This window comes from Columba livia, chromosome 4 (genome assembly GCF_036013475.1).
Source record: "Columba livia isolate bColLiv1 breed racing homer chromosome 4, bColLiv1.pat.W.v2, whole genome shotgun sequence".
Taxonomy (NCBI): Eukaryota; Metazoa; Chordata; class Aves; order Columbiformes; family Columbidae; genus Columba; species Columba livia.
Genome location: NC_088605.1, coordinates 25,985,384 through 26,007,099, shown reverse-complemented (window position 1 = coordinate 26,007,099; position 21,716 = coordinate 25,985,384). Strand labels below are relative to the sequence as shown.

Genomic DNA, 21,716 nt, shown 5'->3' with positions numbered 1-21,716 from the left:
TTTCAAGGTTTTTCCACATGCTACTTAATCAGAACACACGTATTTTCCAAAATTTATAGCTTTTAATGAAAAGTGTACTTTTCATCATGTCACTCTTTAGACAAAAACATGCAACATTCTTTGAATGAGATGACTGGAGATTGAAGGTCTGTGTTCCAATGAAAATGACAATATTTGCCATCACAACAACATAGTACAATGCTAATGGAGTTGTGAACCAGTCCCTTCTGTCTGTCACTGTCTGTTGCCTGGTTTAAATTAAAGGTTTAATAACATTTTTCAGTAAGAATTGATTAACTGGCCAGACAACCTCTGCCAACATGCAGACCTCATGGACCAATATAAAATGTTTTTCTTTGGCATATAATATCTATTTACACACACAGGAGGAACTGCAAGTGATGCTCAGCTTCAGTGTGCACTCTTGGTATGAAATCACATTCCCTTCCACCTCACTGTTTGCACTTCCAAGCCTCCATGGGCTCTCACACAGCAAAGCACAGTGTGCACTTAAAGTTAAGTTTAAGCATTCCCATAAGTGCTTTACTACATTAAGGCTGTGGTCCTGTTTGCATTGTCTTCAAGGACCTGGCGCTATGCCAGTTTTCAGGAAAATTCAGATCTTGAACTTCATTAAATTCAGAAAACCATGCATTTTAGTGGAGCTCAGTAGAATAAAAGCTAAATATCTGCAACAGTGCAAGTCATACACTCAAGTCAAAGGATATACTGACCTCTCAAATACATTACTGCAAAAAACACTACCTTTTTTCTTATCCAGTTTTGGTAATTACAGGGGCTATAACTGTAGGACTTGGAGTCTGCAACCCCCTGGGACAGTGATAAGATACCACCAGTTATCATCCCCATAACCATCAGCAAGCTGGGAAGGCTACAAATATCAGTTTGCAAATGAGGGCATTAAGAGCTGCACTTCTAAACAAGGTAGCCAGTGAGTCTGGGACAGTCCACAATATAGATACTAGTTTTGATTTCCCCAAGAAAGTTATCAGGTCACTGTTTTTTCTCAGGTTTTAAAATAACACAAATACTTGTGTCCATTTTATCTGCCTGTATTCTGGCCCTCACCTTCCCCACAAACAGCAGCCATAGGAATATATCCATTTCCAAATGCTGTATAGGAGCACAGGCTCCTCTGGCTGATTGAGTGTCCCAACACAGGGCATGAAACATCTCATTTTTTCCTGTTTCATTTTCAGCTCTGAGGGGCTGTTAACAGTTACAGAGAAGGGCTATGATCCAGCAAGAACCTGAATTCTTTTATCTTCTAACTCCTAGGCAACTATCCTCTCATCTACAGACCCACCACGTATTACTGATAGTTAAATAGCACTGTTTTACCTTCTTAAGGCTGGCGTGCTCAAAATTGTTCAACTGCAGCATAAAGTAGATGTAGAATTTCATTATATCTAAGATATTGATATATTTATATATGTCTGTAATTAATTTGTAACTTTTCAGGTAGTGTATCAATTTTAGGGGTGTCAGATGAAAATAACAAAAGTAGTCATAATATTGCATATGAGATTTATATTGTTCCTTTAATCTTAAAGAATCCAAAGCCATTTTATGCAAAAATATATGGGGTTTTGATAACATTATTATCAGCATTCAAATCACTTGACTGAATAGTAAATTAAAAAAAAAAAAAAGATGCCTTTCCATCCTCCAACACCATGTATATACTTTCTGTTCCTCAAATAACACAATATAACATCTTATCTTTTTTTCTGCTGCTGCAGGCTTTCCCACATATCCTCTGGCACAGACTGCTCTTCAAGGAATGTCAAAGTGTTTTCATTTCAAAGCAGAAAATATACTTACAATGCCATAGCAAAAGAGTGCAGGGCATGACCCTGCCTCTCCCTGCTCTTTGTAGTTCTTCAGCTATCAGCAGATTCAGAAGGTACAAAGAGCACAACTGCTCACCTCCCAATGTCCTCAGTACCGTTCATCCAGCATACACCCATACAACCAGGCTACAGCCCGCTCTCAGATGACCCGGGCTCAGATAAGAGAACAGGTTATCTCCCTAAGGTTCATGGTCTCTGCTAGACCCTGATGCCTATGTTTGAGTAGACTTTCTAAAGTCAAAGTGCCTGCTACAGGGGTGGCACTGACTGGGGAAAAAAGCAGGTCCTGTTCAACAAGGCACAGCGATGCTGTGGAACGATGCCAGGGCATATATTACAGTGTTCAAACTAGTTGAAAGAAGATCCATATCTGTCCACACCTAATAGGATTTTATTTATCAAGTGTTTGAAGATCTATTAGCATTTTCTTATTAGTTTATTTATGCCATTCTGTGTATGATAGGAATAAGTGAAACCTTTAAAAATCAGAAGCAAAAGATAATCCTGGAATTCTAGCCTAGTCTGCACTTTTCTCAAGAAGAAACAACATTGTGATATAATGCTTGTTTCTATCTTTTGCTTGCTCACTCCTTATTTCTCTCTCTTTATACTCATCAGTTCAACATCTCCAAGAAATTCTTCCCAGAGAAAAAGAGAGTCTCTGGGAAGACCCTTGACAATGTTACACAGCTTTATGGGAAAGGAGAAGCATTTCTTTGTTGCACAAGAACACTGACCACGAAGACTGAACAGGAAGAAGCAAGAGCTACCAAAAATAGTTTTGTCCTCAGCAGTTCACAGGAGGCAGCAGAAGTTGTTTGAAAAATAAGTGCCCAGCAATCTCCTCTCACATCATGCGGTTCTTTGAACTACTCTCCGTGTTCAGCAGAAGAAACCCAAAGCTGGACAAGTTGCACCAAGACTATCCTGTAATGTCAATAAAGCTACTTTTGATAGTCTGGCATATGTGGCATAAGTTAGGATAGGTAACAGCTGAGCTGTTTACACTAGTTGAGTCTTTCTATCTTGTATACCTTACAGTCCTCATTAAATTAGTACACCTCATCTTTTTGTTTCCAAATGAAATATAGCAGCTTCAAATAAATTTTAGGGTATTTTTGATCCCTGAAGTATCTTATGCTGCACAGTCACTACAATAATGTATTTTATAGCTGACAAAATGTAAGCATTTAGGGGATCGAACAACACCTCAGCAGAGTATTATTTCTCATATCCCTTTTTTTTGAGCAGCCAATTGCATCTCTTCACAGAGAGTAATAGAAGAAATTATTAGAGCAAGGAGTAATAATGGACAAAATATTGTCCTGGAAACAATAGATGTCACAAAATTGTCCAAAGGTGGTTTCTCTTTTTCAAGCCCTCAAACATAATCCTGGTGTATGGTGAAAAACATTCAAATTATGTACTCCTCATCAAATACTGGGTTTGTATCTATTAATGTAACTGTCTGAAATGTTCCTTTTAAGTGAAATATATTTACAGTGTTAATTAACAAAATGCTATTATATTGTCCTTATAGTGCTGTTGAAAAGTCTTTCACGGGTAATCCAGTGGTGGTAGCAAGAAAAAATTATGAATATTTCTTATTTAATTGACTTTTTTCTTTTTTTTCATTATTTAAAAATCCTTCATTGTTGCAGAGACATCTGTGATTCAATTTACTAGCATCCTCCACTCTCATCATCCTTCTAAAGACACCAAGAAAAATACAATGTTAGGAAGCACAAAGCAAGTAGCAATAAACTATGGGTAATCTTTTTAAAGTTGGCTTGTACAGAATTTTGACTGCCAATAACTTTGAAACTTCCAATAGCAGTACAATATTTATGATGCTGTCCATATCAAAAAAATCTGACACATAATTCAGGTCAGTGCAGTTTTCTAAACAGCACTAGCTAAAGAAACTGATTTCAGAAAATTTTCATCAACCAGCACAATCACCATGCAAATATAATATGCATTTACTTTTTAGGACAAACATATCTAGTTCTTTGCCATTTACAGCACTAAACTCCCAGTGCAATTTTCAGGCAGCAGTCAGGAAACATGCAAACCAAGTTTTAGCAAGGCACACAATAACTTTCTCCTTCATTTGCAAATTCTGCTCTGAGAACTTACACCAAAACAGGCAGTTGAAATATAATATACTATCTTTTAGCCTTATTATAATATGATCTCATCTAAAAAATATGATTCTGGACCCAAATATCTCCTGGATTAAGTAGCACTTAAAATCAGAATTTGGTTGTTGTCCCGTTGTTTTAGTTTCTTTGAGTACATCAACCATTGTAAAACATGGAAAGCATTACTCTAGCATGATTATTTTAAATCAATTGGTTTGACTAATCATCCAGACACATTTGGAGTTTTTTAGCCAGTCCAAACTGATAACTAAGATTCAGCCCTATAAAAGTGAGCATGGCGGAGGGAATGCTCTGCTATTCAAAAAAGCATTCACTATATAGAGTGAAACTGCAGTATTTCCTAGACTACAATACAGAAAGGAAACATTTGATTATCTGCTATGTTTGATAAATGGCTTTCAGCTGAACAATCCCAGTGGCTATATAAACAATTACTCTTTGTTTGATGTAATCGCTGGATCAGGAAATTGAAACCTATACTTCTGCAAAATTGTGTTACAGTGTTACAGAAGATGTAAGCTCTCTGATTTGCTTCTTGGGTCTTCAGCTCCATAAAGCAAATGCTAATTACAGATGCTTATTAATTTTTAATACTGCTTCTTAAGAAGTAGGCTATGCCAGTAAGATACAGATGAGAGGAGGAATTCAGGAAAATTCAATGGTAAAAACCACCAAAATTTTGCAAAACTTAAAATTCCTTTGTGGTCAGGACTGAACTTCTGGTGGAAAATTATGCCAGAGTACGTTCTTCTGGGTAAAACAAGGTTTGAAAGAAAAATCACCACAGATATGGTTAAAATATAGGTATTTGTAATTAAGTTGTAATAAAGAATGAACAAAAAGGATTATTCTTAATGTTGGACACCAACAGGTGTTTTTGCAGTACAGTATTAAAATAACTATTTCCTTCCATTCATCTGGCTTAGCCAAACCTCTGAATTCAGCTATTATTGAAAAGTCATGTTTCCCTAATCCTTTTTCCTTTCTCTTGACTTCAGAGAACTGACCAGATTGCAGACTAAGCTTCCCTTCCCCTCCAGCAAGCCAGATTGCTCCTCATCTCTATTCCAGGTCAGTGATCTCTGGAGACTTTAACACTCAGTTTTCCCCAGGCCTCCAGTAGAGACTTGTACTTACTACAACACTGCTGGCATGCAGAAGCCTTTCTTCTGCTTTTCACTTTCTGCTTTATTCTCTCTAGACAGAGTACTTTGCTGCCACTCTTGACGTTTCTGGCAGCTACTGAGGGACTGATTTAAGTGCAGCCCTTATCTTTTCATAAGATTTACAAAAGGTCAAAACTACAAGCCTGTGCTGCAGACAGGCTGCAAGAATGGCTGGGAGCTGGAGATTTCCACGGTGCCAGCTCAGAAGTAACCAGTTCCTTCTTGTTACCTTTCAGCAGGGCTGAGTGTATAATTAATCAACCAAAATGGGACAGAGGCCCACAGAGGAGTCACACTACTAAACAGATAGGCCTCCCCAAATCAAGGCTAGGAGCATTTGCGGTGAACAGTTTCCAGGTTTCTGGACATGTGTTACTCGCTGAAAGTGTCACACTTATTCTTTCATGTGAAGATCATCACCATGCATTGCCATGGAGCACATATAATGCCAGCATTTCAGATAAGCTCTGCCTTTCTGGTGCAAACTAGCACCACAAGCTAAGCGGGGAAAAGACTGAGCCAAAACCTTCAAAGGTTGCTATTGTTTGCAGATTGTGCCTGAAATGTGCTGAATTCAAAGCATCGTTTCCCTCTCTGGTAGGTTTGTTAAGGGATTCTGTGAATTCAAGTGAACACAGTACCTAATTATCTGAACAAGCACTCTGAAAATATGAGGTACTTAAAATCTTTGCAGAGAATCTCCACAACCATCACACCAGCTTTTCAGGCTGCCAGACAACTTTCCAAATATAGACAATCACAGCTCTTCCATTCCCTCCAAGATGGCTCTGTGAATCCATATAGCAGGAAGCTTCCTCCAGCATCCCATGGATAAACTCAGTTTTTCTCCACAAGTATTTATCTCCTGAATTTCCTCTACAATATCAGTGTTCATATTTCATTCCTGTCAAGTCTATCCCATTTATTCACAGACACAGACCTTACATAACTACCATCTGAGATTTTCTGAAAACTTATTACTTTGAGTATCTACATCCCAGCCAGTCTCATTTGCCATGATCTTGATTTCCACTAATTCTTCTGGCTCTTGGTTAGCTTCATCTTTTCAAGTACCTGTGCAGCATAACTTGACAAGCATGCTACATCATTTCACCCTATCAACTTTACTCAGCAAGGTTTATTCACAGACACTTAAGCTACCTTTATCATCTCAGAGAAGGACCTTTGCTTTCCCCACCAATAGCCTCTTCTGTTTTACTCATTTACTCCCAGTACCCACTCATCATAGTTTTCTGTCTCACCTCCTGCACTGTTTCATGTAGGTTGAATTCCTTTAAAAATCATCAGAAATGAAGTGTTTACTAAAGTAATGAGGTATATGACTATATGTAAATAATTTGCACTAAAATTCACACCCAGTCACCAGAAAACATGATAGCTATGAAGCATGGTGGCATATCAGTAGTCAAACTGCAACTTCCCACCTCTGCAAGAATATTATTTCTGGCAAATATAGTGTGTGTTGTGACAGGCCTGAATGCAGTTGCGATGCCTAAAAAGACATACAACTCTGTTGTTGCATGAATTCTGTGACCATTTGGAGGTCTTTTAATTTAAATCTAAATTTTGGCCTGTACTTTCGTTGCATATTACACTCATTTTGGCTCCAGTAGCATGTTTGATCTATGCAAAACTAGGGTGCCATAGCTTTTAAATTATCCCAGTGAGCATTTATGATTGTGTTACATCAACATGAAAGGATAAGAGCTGAATTTCTACTTTGGCTGTTGGCAGCTGTTTACCTGAAGAGCTTTCTGAGAACTATGCCCACAGAACAGCAGCATAACAGTTCACGCAATTTGTCTTTGACATGAGAAAGATACAAGCATTTTTAAACATCTGGGAAACTGAAAAGTCAAACAAAATGCAAAAATAAAAATGGTAGCTTCACAATGTATCCTTCCTATCAATTTTCTGTGTCTACTAACAGACAAAATGAAGTCAGGGAACAGGCAAATTGGAATGTTACTGTTACTTCTCCAAAGTTCCTTGCAAACAGAAACTAATTAATGTAAGAGAGAGGGGGAAAAAAAGTATACTGCATGTTGCCTAAAGAAATGCTGCCATCAGTAAATTAAAAATGTATGGCTTGAGCTGCATAGCATCTGTCTGCCAAAAGCGACGTCTGTAAGTAGTGTGGAAGACTAGAGAAATGAAACAATAGAACACAGATGGGTCATGAAAAAGAATGTTAATATTAATTACACAATTCTAAACAATGTGTAAGCCCTGGAAATATGAGAATAAGTCTCTGTTCTTAGAAGAAGATGTGTCCTAGGTGACACCATTTAATTTCCTATTGCTTAACAGTGGTAACTTACTATTTGGTGATAACAGTTATATGTAAGAGTATGAAAAATATTATTCAACATTTGATCAGTGTTTATTTTATCTCTATCTCTTTATTGCTAACAACAGGGAGAAATACACTGAGTAAAATGACATACGAACTTCAATAAAATGGAACTTTTTCTCGAGTTTAAATACATTGTTGAATTTTTACACTCAATTTTTTCTGGGCCTTTCTGTTTTCTGGTTGTAATCAAAACAAGAAGAAGGCCTGGAAATAAGAGAAGAGAGCATGCAGATCAACTTGAAAGAATTCTGGCTGGCACTTGGTGTTTGGTCACTTGTCCCAAAAGAACTTTTAAACATGATTAAACTTGTCTATATTTAATTGTATGTATGCAATACCTGAATAAATGACTAGTTATTTTTCTTGCATAGTTATTTTTCTTAATGTCATTCACATTTTAATGTTCTTTGGGGCTTGCTTTATAGTAACGTGGGTAGGATTTTTCAATGTTTCACCCTGCTACTTACTCAGACTTTGGTGGTAATTCTATTCGTTTAGGTACCATTTCCCATAATGTCACAGTGAAATACTGCCAAAAAAAATAAAAAGTCTTAAACAGCACCCAGCCCCTTTAGTTGTAGGGCCCAAATCCTATTGTCTCTTGTGACAATAAGCTTTTTCTTTTGTTTATGAATTGTCACACTGTTCAAGATGTTTGAATCTTTAGTTGCTTATCCAAATAGGATCATTGGGCAACTTGTATCCTATTTGAGAATATTCTGTAAGGATGGCTTTAGCCAGAAGTGAACTAAAGCAGGATTTGCTGAGGGCTGGCAGATAAAGGTGTTTGATATGTCAGGTCTCGTGGAAAAGTTACCAAACAGCATGGCTCTGAGTCCTGGTTTGAGCATGCTGGTCCCATCTGTCTGTAATCACTGCTGCATCACTCAATAGAGCATTTCATACTGCAGAGAAATAGTTGTGTTGATCAGCAGCCAATGACTGTTGTGAAAGTTACTACGTCTACTCTGGCCCATCTCTTTTTTAATTGGCAGGAGCTTTGGAAAACCCTGTCTATTTCTCTTTGGCAGGCAGACAGGCAGATGAAGGGTTGGGGTTTTTTTTTCAAAAAAAAAAAAAGGTTGCTATCCATTCCCTCTTCTCTCTTTCATCACTCCCTGACTCATCATTTCTAAAATATTCCTTGTGTATCCTTAGACTGCTAGAGAGACTGGTAGATGCTAATAACATAATCATAATAATAATATATACATACGTACATGGATCTCTGACCCAGTCATTTTATATTTAACACAGCCAGATGCAGACTATTCATGCAGTGATCCCCTTTCTAGTTCCCAAATGTCAACTACAGCTTAGTTAATTAAAAGGCATTAGTGGTCTATGAAAATGAACTCTAGTCTGTTGAGCTTCTTACAAATGTAATTCATCATATTTCTGACCAGAGAATAAAAGAGTTACCTGGCGAGATCCTGCTTGTGATATTACATGGCTCTTCCTTCTTTGCCAGGCTATGCTTTGTGTGGCAAATGGATCTGTTTTCCAAAAACTTACCTTCAATATACCAGAATATCATAGGAAACAGCAAAATAACCCATAACTTCTTTCTTATTTGCATCAGTGTTGCAAATGGTGATTTTTCTAGTGCTAAATACAATCAGCAAGTAAAAAATTGTATTCAAGGAAGCTCCTATCAGTTAGACTTAGCTCAGTTCAAAATTTATTGCATATTCATCAGCAGGTGGTTCAGCCTTTTATGGATTAATTACACCCTAGGATCATTCTGTTTTACACAACAGAACTACTTGTCACTCAGAAAACAACCAAAGAAGATAATAGCATAAGTGAAATAAAGTGCAACTCTGGATTGCATTTAATAGCAGAGAAAATGCAAATTGCAATCCACTCTTCACAGTTTACCTTTCTGATCAATAAAATGAGAGGGCAGTGTTACATGAAGGCTCACTTTGATTTGGGATATACCGTAGAGTTTTCATGTTTGGTAGATAACAAGCTTTCTGTCAAAATTATTTTATCTTTTATTGTAGTCCTGTGAATGGGAGTTAGAATGAGATGCACTATGATGCTGAAACTCACAAGAAGTGTTAAACGAAACTGGGGAACCAGGACCCTCCAGTATGTTTAGTTTACATTTCCAAACAACTGGCAAGTGACACACTTTTTATTTACTGCTGCTCTATATAATTTAAATTCTACAGGAAAATATTACTCATCATAAAAATAGATTATTCCGTAAAAAGTTTAAGCTGTCATTTGGACTGCACAGTCAAGGAAAACACCAACAATACATCAGGTGGACATAGGGCATTCTCTTGCATGAAGCACTCTGCAATCAGTAATGGATTTTGCAGAAGTCTTTGAGTGAGGCAAAAAGCAAAGTTGAGCTATGCTTAGGCTGACAAAGTGCTGATGAAGTGCTGATTCAATCCTTACTCCTCAATGAGAGAGACCCTTACCACTCAATATACAGAAGTGATGAAAAGGAAACTCTTGCAGTTTTTGCGCGACTTTGTTCTCTATTAGCACTGAGTGATGAAGGACCTTATTTCCCTGCTATATTACTTAACCTAATTGGAAGAATGCTCTCAGCTATCTCATTACTTAATAATACCTAGAACTTTGGTGCCTTCATCTTCAAACCCTGAGTAGTTAATTACTAGCTATACACTCAATCTCCATTTCATTAAAGATCCATCTGCATTGCACACGTATGGTGTTTCATTCCTTTTCTTATGTGATAGATTCCGAAACCAAAGGCAGAGAGCTTGAGACTTGTATGCAGACATAGCAGATGCAACTCCTAGACAGCGTAGATAAACCAGCTCTGCCCTAGAAGAGCCTCTACTATGGCTGCTAGCCTTGATATACAAAAAGGGACAGATGACTCATCCACTATTTCTGTGTGAGCAAAATAGAACACATATCCATGGAACAGAGTTACAGAGTTTGCTGATGAAAAAATCTAAGGTGCAAGCCCTTTTTTGGACTTTCTTAAACAAGCAAATATGTAAAATGTCTGAAAATCAGAATATAGCAAGTTGTACACTTTATACCAGCTACTAAACCTGTCAGTCAAAATAGCTGTTGAAGTAGTTATTCTGTATATATCATGTCTGCAGCTGGAGTAATTTTTTATCAAGATCAGTTTGAGCAGTATCATGCTCTAGTCTGATTCAGTATTTGGCCCAGAGATTAATATTCTTTAAATAAAACATACATTTTTATTCTTATAATCATACTTTTCATATAATAATGATCTTATAATAGGGCTAAAATCTATATCACGTCATAGAAATAAATGCATTATGGTCAAGGAATATGACTACAAATGCAGATGCTGAGATGATTTAATTGGCTATCTGCTTTTTGTTTGGAGCAAAAGTTCAATAGCCTTCTTGCACAGATATCATTTAATCCCTTACAGCAAGAAAAATCAATAACATTCATTCTAATATCATGTCTTCGAACAATGCTGAAAACCCATACTGATTACATTTCTGCCAACTGCATAATCTTCTACCAAATGAGAATTGAGACAGGATGAAAGACAGGTCAGAAAGTTCACTAGACATCTCTCCTTTTTTGACAACTCTTGCCCTTATCTGTTGTGACTTCAAAAGAGAACTGCTAGAGCAGCCGAGGATAAAATTACCTCGTTCAAGGAGCTACATTTTTCAAGGCTGCTCCTGGTGAGTGGCAGTAGGGGAAAAAAAAAAAAAAAGTGTTAGTCAACAGTATCCAAGTGCAAATTTTGACCTGTAAAAGTGTTTTTCTATCCCACAGTCTCTCACATGAGGATCCATAAGAATATCATGTACCAAACAGAGGTTTTCAAAAGGCCTGACCAGCCAGCAGTTACAAAAACCATAGCTGCGATGGCAAAATTTTCCAGACAGATTTAAATTAAGAGATTTTATTTCCTGAACAAGTCATCCAGGAACTCCTGCCTGTTTTAAATATTCGTGACAGATTAAGTTTGGACTTGGAGGGACTGAGTAGCTAGTTATATTTTTGGATCATGGTAGGGATTTGGAAGAACAACTGGACTTACTCACTGAAAGTTTGGGAATCTTATTGAAAGCATCAGCCAGCCCTTGGAAAGGGAGGTTCTCAAGATGTGGATTAAGGCCTGTGAAGAATGTAAGGAAATCCAACAATAATGCTTAAAGGTCTCATTTTTCACTACTTCTATCCATCTGTCTCTTGCAACGTTCTCTAACAGGAATTAAATGCTTCACAACTTCATGTAGAGCTGGGAGGAAGAGTTCTTTGTTTTCAGATGTAGTAACCAAGAACAGGACATGAGCAGCTGGAAAAATATCATATTTTCTTTAAAAAGATGCAACTTCAGCTGCAGGTTTAGAAACGGACTGCTTATTATCTTGTGGACATGGCATGGGTAAATAGATTTTTCTTAAATTATGGTCTATGACTGCTGTTGATCCTTAATATTTTAAAAAATTGATAGATAATTAGCAATAAGTAGTATTCCAAACAAAGCTACCATGAGTCAATCCCAAAGAAAAATTTCTTTGCCTTTGCATGAGCATTGACTGATTTGCCAATGCAGGACATAACACGCCAGGTTGTTATAAAAATGTGCAAATACTGGCCAGTAAGTTTTTCCATAGTTCTTTGTGATAAACAGAGAAAGAATGAGGCTGTGTGTGGTATTTCTGCAGCATAGAAGACCTGTTCCTCTGACATTATTGATGGATGGTGTCTCTAGATATAGTTCCAAAGCAAAATTGTTCTAAGGTTGTTAAAATGTTTTCCACAATTCATACTGGCAATGAATGATGGTTTTTCTGTCTCCTTTCTCACCATGTGTGAAATAAGTCTCTACCTCACTGACTCCAGCTGCTCATCTGTGACCATTTCTGTTGTTTTGTGTGATGGTGGCTGTAAATAGCTGTGTTGTGGCAGCTTCTCCACAACATAACCACTGTGTCACGCAAAACCAAAAGATTGCCTGGTTGAATGGGAAACTGTACTTTTCCAACTCCTTTACAAAATCAACAGGCTGGGCATGTTGTCCTAATTGCTATTTATCTTCCAAGCTTTGGAAAAATTCAGTGAGATTTGAGTGTCACACTTTGTACTACCTGGTACTGGATGTTGCAGCAATGAGGAAGGTTTTCATGCATGAAAGTCATACCCTTTTCTCTCTGCCTGTAAATTCCATTCTGAAGCATATTTTATTGTTCTTTAGTTACAAACTTATGCTGCTGCTGAACACTGCAGTCACAGGTTAAAGCTCCAGCCAAAATAGCAGTAACTCTTTGACCATTTCTTTCTTCAAGCTGTTAATCATGTGCCTTGTGTTGGTGTAGTGTGTAATAACCTGTCAATGTGAGTAGACAAATGTCAGAGCAGTCTAGCAAGTGTTATCTGCAAATAAGGCATGATTTCATTTCTTTCTTAGGGAAGGAAATAGTCCTTAATGACACCTACATGGCAATTAAATTGGCAGCAGGTGACTCCTGAACTGTGGTTTTGGTCAACTGCTAAAATACATTTTTCCTGGGTCATTACAACCCAATACCTGTATGGTATGTGTACATTTATATTTGTCTAGCTTGTGCTTGCAAATCCTAGTGTAAGTATTTGCAAATCCTAGTGCAGAACTGAAACAGTTCAGAGATCTGTAAACTAAAGTGAATTGTAATTAACTTATTAGAAAGTATTTTTGTTAATGACTTCTATGGCACAAAATCAAAGACATTAGTACCTTCCCAGAGAACCATATCACCAAGGTAAAGATAATTCCTCATTTTTCTTTTTTTTTTGTGTGTGTGTTGCATCCTCATTATTACCATATGTTTGGAATTGCACAACTGCACAGTTGTGCAATCTGGTGACAAATTGGTCCAGTGTAGCCAAATATTTGCTTCCATATTTGTAAATGTGACTAAAACCAAACCTCACCTAAGACAGTCAGGTGCAATGAGGACCCTTAAGTATTTATTTGCAAAGTAATTTAGTTGTACACAAAAATTAGGGGTCAATGACCAAGAATGATGCTAGTAATTAAACATATAGGTTGGTTCACATTTTTAGGCAATGTATTTCAGCTTTTTGAGTTCCACAGACTTTGCATATGCTGTGTCAAAGGCATGCACACATTCAGGGGGAAGAGGACACAACAAATGGGCTAGCAGGCAGCCTGTTGTACCACATCAAAGAAAGGGGAATAGCCCAAAATTTTCTTGATAGTCCTAGTTTTAAGAGTACTTCAGAAGACATTTTCTCATAGTTGTCTTGCTGAGTTACTGAATTGAGTTCCACAGCTAGAAATAAAATGAAGAGTTATTGCAACTAATTAATGATTAATATTAATCAATTCATCTTTCTCATCTCTGTTGTAAGAGGCCAATTTAGAAAAAAAAAAAATCTTACTGTTAGAATAAAGAAAAAAAAATTCGGGCTAGCATCCTGAGAATGTTTTTAATAGGCTGTTTACGTAACATTCCTTCTTTTCAAGTCAGTTTGAAGTAAGATGAAGCATCTTCTGTATTAATCCAAAGGTTGAGCACCTTAGTGAGCAATTGCACAAAGGAACATTATCTAAGAGTTCCAGAGCAGTACATGGGCTTAGAACCAGTGGTCATATAGTTTTCCAGGTCATATACCAGACAGATAACTAAAAATAAGAGGATGGCAAGCATATGTGATATTTCATCCCAAAAATCTCAGTTTATGACTATTTTCAGTTCAGAGAATTTCCTGAAGCCAATATGATTTAGGAATCCCAACCAGGAGACATCTTTTTTGATTTGACATTCATATTTATTGTCTGAGAAGAAGTACATTCTTTCTTTCAAAAATACAGCAAGTGTATTTTTAGATGTAAAGAGAGACGATGAAACAAGGTGGCAGAACATGGTTATTTGTAATCTCTCATGTGCTGGCTGCCTGGATCCAGCCTCATCTCTACCTCTTCTCCGTAACAAGTCACAGGCCACAAGTAAGTCACCCACCTGGTGAAGTAACACCATCATCATAGTGCTTGAGAGCGAGTAAGAAATGGAAGGCAAGCATGATGCTGAAGCATAGTATTTGGTTGGCAAGTTGAGATTCAGCAAGCCTGTGTTCCACTCCTGCTCCAGCAACCTATTCACACTGTCTTGTGACTGTCTAATTCAAAGCACAACTCCCACCACTGCCTCCTGCAGAGACAATTTGTAACAAAGCAGCATCTTCTTATGTGCAGTTTGTGTAGGATCTGATCCACTAGGCATGCCCAGAGGACACCTACTGCATCAAGCCCTGCAGGTGAGACAGGCAAAGAAGCACCTACTTTGTGGTTCCCTTAGGACATGAGTAGAAGGTAAGCATCATGTCCTGTCAATACTGAGATGCTGAGGCACATGGCCAAGGCAGATCCTTAGTCAAATTTTGATTAATAAAAGGCCTCTGCTACCTTTGAGACAAGGTGGCACCAAAGAGAGGTTTGGAGGATCACAGTTTTGGAGCTTGATATCCAAGTCCTTCTTCAGAGACCTGTGGGCTTTCTGAATCCAAACCTAAAGTCTTTATTAACTCTAGTACTACATATACGTGCTCTGTATATATATATTCGCTGCAGTATTAAGCATAGCTTCTCTGCTCTGCCTTTTGTCGTGCAAAAGATAAGGACAGGGGATGAAACTTATTAATAAATCACTCTGTTTGGGAAAGTAGCCACATGTCATGGACTTCACAGAGGGAACAATTTAATTCTGTTCTCCCTCAGAGGCCAGAGCAGCACATCTGCTTTTACCTACAGGCTGCCCAACCTGCTTGGACCATAGGCACTTAGACACTAGCTGGGGTGAGCCTGAGACAACTCTGTTCGGTACCAGTCAGTCATTAGAAGTTGTCTCTTATCAACAGAAGAAAGAAGGTGCTCTTACCTCACTGCTGCTTCCATCCTGCACCTACAAGAGTGTGGTTATACTTGAGACTCTGTGTTTCACAGAGCCTTGCTGGGAAGTGTGTTAGTTCATTCTCTCTCAGGGAAGGCTGGTGTGCACTGATTCAAAAACACCAGTGCCTGACCTCTACTGCAAAATGTGTAAAGGCCAGTTCTCAGCCATCTTGCATTTTATGTAGTCATTACCTATGCTGAATGGATAAAAATACTGTGGTCAGTGGGGAAATATCAATGCACTGTCATAATAATTTTCACTCACCTGGAGGTGCAGATGTGATTCAAGAAACAAAGTACCTGCTTATGATAACCTCTGAAGTAGAAATATATGTAAACACAGAACAGAAATGTTTATTGATCCAGGGCTTGCCACTGCTTAGCCCCATAGAGTGCACCCAAGTGTCTTGAAAATACTGTCCTCATTTATGGATCTTTTACACGGATGAAGACACACCAGAGCAAGGATAATTTTGAGGTCATGCAGTGTTCTGAAAGGCTGGACAGATGTCCAGTACATGCTAATCAGACTGCCAGCATAAAAGTGTAGCAATGATTTTTCTTCAATTGTTCATTCAATCTTCACAAAGTGATAAATGTAACCATAGTTTTGTTGCTAAGCTTCCCAATGCTGAGTGTACTGAAAAGTCAAGACATCCCTTACCTATATTTTTAAAAAATTAGACAGCTAAGTATTTTTTAACTCAAAGCTTGTATTTTACATCAGAGGCTTAGGTAGTTTAAAATCTATTTACTTATCATTTCAAGTCTATGTCAAATATGTATTTCAAATCCAAAAGCAGCAAACCCTAAAATATCAGGAACAGTCTAACAATAGACCTGTGTGAGCATAGTGCTATCCAGCTGATTTATATGAGAACATAACAATAAATACCAATATCATAAGTACTGACCAACACCAGGGTCCAGTTAAAAGCTCACAGACCTGAACATCTGCCTTTTAAAATCAGTGTGGCTATTCAGCTACCAGCTCTGGAACCTACCTGTTTTAACTGCCACTTAATCAGCTGAATAAGCTGAATCACTGTCCCTTGCATTGTGGTCACAGACCAAAGCACTTAGGAAAGCACAAAGGAAGTAGCGAAGGGACACTATGCCCATCCCAATGGTGATCCAGTTGTCTTTCTAATACTGAATTTTCTTTAACAAACGGAAACCTACTTTTAATAATCGCATGTTCCTCTATGTCATTACAATTTTTCCTGTTCTTCAGTGGATTTCAGTGCTACACTTTTTCATAATTAGTTTTCCAGACTTTTTAACACTAGAAACATATAGTGGCACTTTATACCTCAGAGGAGGTACCTACAGCTCACTGGGGTTTATCTCCATCCATATATATGGCATTACTACAGCAAATGCTATGGCCTTAGCTTATGAACAGGTTTCCCTAACATTGCTACTAGGAGGTACAAGCAATCCAGCACATCTTTTTCTTTTGCAAGCTACACCCATTTGGGAGTTCAGGACAGTGTGTACAGATGAGAAATATGAAATGGAATTTCAGGCGATCTCTTACAATCTAAGTCCAGTTCTAGCAGACGCCTTTGAGTTCAAAGAGTCCAATGATGTTGAAGTGTCACAACTGACCATCTACCAAAGAAGTGAGGAGGATAACATCATGACTTCTCCAGTAAAAGTGCAGATTTCTCTCTCTTTTACCCAGAGTTTTGCAGGTGGTAGTGATATGCGCTCCAGGGGCTGGAGTGGTATACAACGTGCCACCCACCCTAAATCCTTTGCTCGTACTATGGCAAAAAAACTTTCCTTAACAGCATTTCGTAGCATCTGCCTTCTTTGGAAGACAGTTGTTTTTGCTGCTGCCTTTCATTTTATTTTCTCTAAGGTATTAGCTAGCCCTACTGGTTTGTAAGCTCTTGATGTCCTGCTCTGTATTGACTTTTCCAGGTCACCTACAAGTAAAGAAAGATGAAAGTGAACCTAACCATCCCAGAAGCTGTCCATCTCTTAACAAAGTTCCACCTGACTCTTAACTCTTTCCCATGTCTCTCTGCAAACATTAATAAACCACTTCTTTACCAGGCTGAACATTGACTTGCACTTTGCAACCTTAAAGGTTAGCTCTACCTAAGACACCATACTGGGGAATATCATAAAGACCAAGTACATTATGCCTGACTCTTCACCCGTATCCCATCTGATGCAATGTTCACAAAGGCATTATTCAGGTTTGTTAACCAGACCTGCCCTTTCATAACAGACGTCAGCAGGCCCTGCCTGACAATGAGATCTGTAGCTAATTTTGCAGAAGGTGACCTTTCAGAGGAGGCAGAATGCCAGTGGAGTGTGTAAGTTTAGAAATAGAAGAAAGGACCCACATTAAAATGGTGGAAATTAGGGGAGACCTGTGTAAAACCTTTGGCTGAGCTCCATTACTTTGTACGTTGGGATGGAAACCTGGTATGGCATGAAATGATCACTGCACTACTTAGTAATATGCAAGACAAGCCAAAATTTTTGTTCTGTGTGACCTGAAAGCCATCATAAGGATGGCCTAATCATAAAAGTTGGTCATGAAGAGAATTACATTTATTTCAAGGAAACAAGAACCATTTCTCTACTAATTTCTATGCGAAAATATAGGAAATATTCATACCCATTCACATTTTAACAGTGATCTAAGTATTAGAAAACAAAAATGTTAGTAACATACAAAAATAAGGCCACAATTGCTTTAGATATGCAGAGAAAGGCATTATTCTTCTGATTCAATTAGCAGGTCAGATCCTCAGCTCCAGAGCTGCCAACATCATCAGTTTTAGTGTTTTCAGCAGGAGATGATTTCACTTATACCGAGGAGGTACATGAACAGGAACACTGGAAGCTTTAAATCCTTTATGTTATTCAGGCTTTTCAGTAGTGCACATTTCTTGCAAATAAAATATTTGTGACTGTTTGACCGCCACACTGCCAGCCCTGTAGGTGGCCCCGCTCTGGTCCAAGGTTCGGCAGACACCCATCACCATCCCTGCCCTTCACCGATGACCACCGGACTGACCTCCCACCTTCCACACAAAGCAGGGGATGGAGAGGTGTTACCCCAACAACACCCTCTCACACCCTCCCCCACCAGGATGTGGTTGCCATATCAACGGTTTCCTTGTGGCACCTACCCCTGGGAGGGAAAGACTGGAGGGGTTGCCATGGAAACTGTACTTCCCTGCAGCATCCATAGGGCTGGACTCTTCCCTGCCTTTCTGTCCCCAAATACCTTGCCATGAAGCCGAGATAACCGCCGGACTCATGTTGCTCTGTCCCACAACATCCCCATGGCCACGCCAGCCCCAGCTCCCACCCAACTGGCAGCAGCTTCACCAGCCCATGAAGGGCTGACCTGATGGGAGACCATTTACTGTCACAGCACTGGAGCATCTCATGTCTGGGGACACAAAAAGTCATCAGACAGACTAATGCGAGTGACCTAGCTTCTCTTCTCAAGGAACGGTGGAAATGGGAAGTCGCTGATTGTGCTGGTGATGGACGTACTTAGTGCATGGATGTGGGAAGATGTAGCAGGGGATGTGTGTCTACTTGGCAGCAGATATACATTCTCAGGCCAAGCTTGTAACATACAACAACAAAAACCAAAGACACGTTTTCATCTAGAAATAGTTCCTGTATTACATTATTTCCTAAAATCTCCAGAAAGTGTGATTTTTTTCAGATGAGGCTGTTGTGAAAAGAAACTGTCTGAACCAAGTCTGTAGAAAGGAAGTAGTTAGAAAATGTGGAAAAAATATTCAAAAGCCTAAATATTCCAAGGAAAATTAAAATACATAGGAGTGCTTTTAGCACAGGTATTTGAACAGAAAGTACCAAAGGTCTTGGCTGCGCAACTTAATAAAGCCCAGTTAATGAATCCCTGCCTATTCCTAGAATATCTGAGCCAAGTGTTTTGTTTTAAAGGATCTCTTCTATGTCACAATGAGAATGTCGGGATTTTGGTAACAGCATAGTAGAGGAGTTTGCAAGTATAGTCTGAAAAATCAGAATGCTTACACCACAGAAAATCTAAAAAAAAATAGTTTCAGCATCACAGGACATTCACACACACTCAGTGTTTGGCTTCTTGCATAAACATTTTCTTTAATAAGTGATACATTAAATACTAAATAAGAAGTGTTCGCATTCACAAATTTATCAAGGCTCAGGTTTTAGAACTGTGAAGAGTTCATGTGCATACCCTGTCATTACAAATACCTGCTCTGACACTGACTCTGAGAAATATATATTGAGGTCATCTAGTGCTGAATCATCAAAGGGGCAGAGATGGGCTCTCCTCAGGGACAAGCGACTTTGTATACATCTTAACTGTTGTTATACATCTGCTGCCGCTCACCTAAGAAAAGTGAAACGTAACTGCAGATGATCTCACATAATCAAGGAGAAAACTTATAAAAATGTCCAGATCAAGAGATTTTGAGTTATATCTTCTAATAGACACATATTTCTGTCTTATCGTATTCTTGAATGAAGGACTCTTGTTGTTCGCTAAGTGGTATTACTGTGCAATTAAATGTCTGGAATGTACTTACAGAAAAGTGGAAATCATTCTCTAATCTCATCCTAAAGGTCATAATTTCTTTTGTAGTTGGAAAGATTTCGATCATATTTCACACTGAGATCAAGCAGTTCCAAATCAGTCTCAAAGCCAACCTTTGTGCTTTGCTGTCCTCAGTGTTCACCATGTAGCATAGAAAGTTGGCTCACAGTATGACATAAAAGATGATACGCGAATGACCATTCTTCTTCACTACACTTCAAACTTCATCTCTGAGCAGACAGGGACTTGTTTGAGTAGAAACCTCAAATCATGATGTTCTCTGTAGTATTGAATATATGTTTTCAATCCAGTAGATGTTTAAGGTAAGAATATGCAGTTATTTCTGGAAATCAATCATCTAGATCTGCCCAAGCAGAAGTTGTTCAGTTCCCCGTATATTTTCCTCATCTACTTTCAAAACCTGTCTATTTGTTTTGCCTTTACAATGTCTGTAGCAGAGAGTTCTTAAGTGTAATTATGTGCAGTATGAAAAACTAAATAGTTTGTTTTCACCTGATAATTTCATTTTTCCACTTTCTTCTGCTGTAAAATTTTGTCAATATGAGATCTCTATCACCTTTTAACCCATCAGTATTTTAGAGATTATAATTATGGACTTCTATGCTAGACTTGGCTACATAGTTTTCTGAAGTTATCAGATGGCTATGCCTCCTCTCAAATCTTCCTGTCTTCTGGCATGGAAATAGTGCTGGTACTAGCTGTAACTCTGATAAGAATAAAGAAACTTAATTGTAATCAAAGCATTGATTTCAGTCCATGAACCTTTTCTGAAGAACTTCCAGCCTAAAATTGGAGATAGAAACAGCAAGATGACAGGGCCACTCTGTATTTGGCTACACCCATTTATTTAGATGATTCAAACTCCTTAGCCTGGTGTCACTGACACTGCGGAAGGAAGCTTTTAGGAGGGAAGGAGGCTGGTGAGGTAAAATGGTGTACTCCATGTAGTGAAACGTGGAACAGAATTTGGAATCAAGGTTGGAGAAGAATCCAGACATGCCCTAGTTAAGACTTCCTAACTCATATCTATAAATTTTATACTCAAGGACAAACTTTTCACAGAGTGCCTTGAAAGAATGCAAGCTATTGAAGTGCTATGTGATGTAAAGAACAAAAATGAACAGCTAATTCATCTTTAAAATATTAATCTTGCACAGGAACATCAGTATTGACAGAAAGACTGTTAGAATTTCAGCACAATGCAGAGGATAAATTCATATTCAGAAGCAATTAATGTTAATTTATAGCCATTTCTAAATGTATTGTGAAATAACTTCACTTCAAAATAAGAAAGAACTTTCAGAAGGTTTCATTTCAATACACAGCAGTCATTACAAATATCAAATTCCCCATGCTGTAAAACTGTATAAACACTTTTAAAATAATGCCTTGAAGTCAATTACTGTTTAATTTAAGCAACCATCCTAATTCTGGATTATAGTCAATTTTAGAAAGAGTTTGTTTGCATACCTGTCTCCCTTTTTTTGAATAGTAATGCTTATTAGACTTGCATAGTGCATATAGGTAAATTACATATCTAAGCTGAATTTTTTAGTACTTTTATCTTGATTTTTCTGAGGCCTGTATTTCTCAGCCTAAGGCATCAGTGTGGTATATACTCTTTCAAACTCAGATAT

General features: G+C 38.1%; 1 protein-coding gene across 1 annotated transcript in view; it reads right to left on the bottom strand.

The window, feature by feature from the left end:
- GRXCR1 (glutaredoxin and cysteine rich domain containing 1) overlaps nucleotides 1–21,716 on the bottom strand; it is a 39,539-nt gene that overhangs the window by 16,728 nt on the left and 1,095 nt on the right. The window lies entirely within an intron of this gene.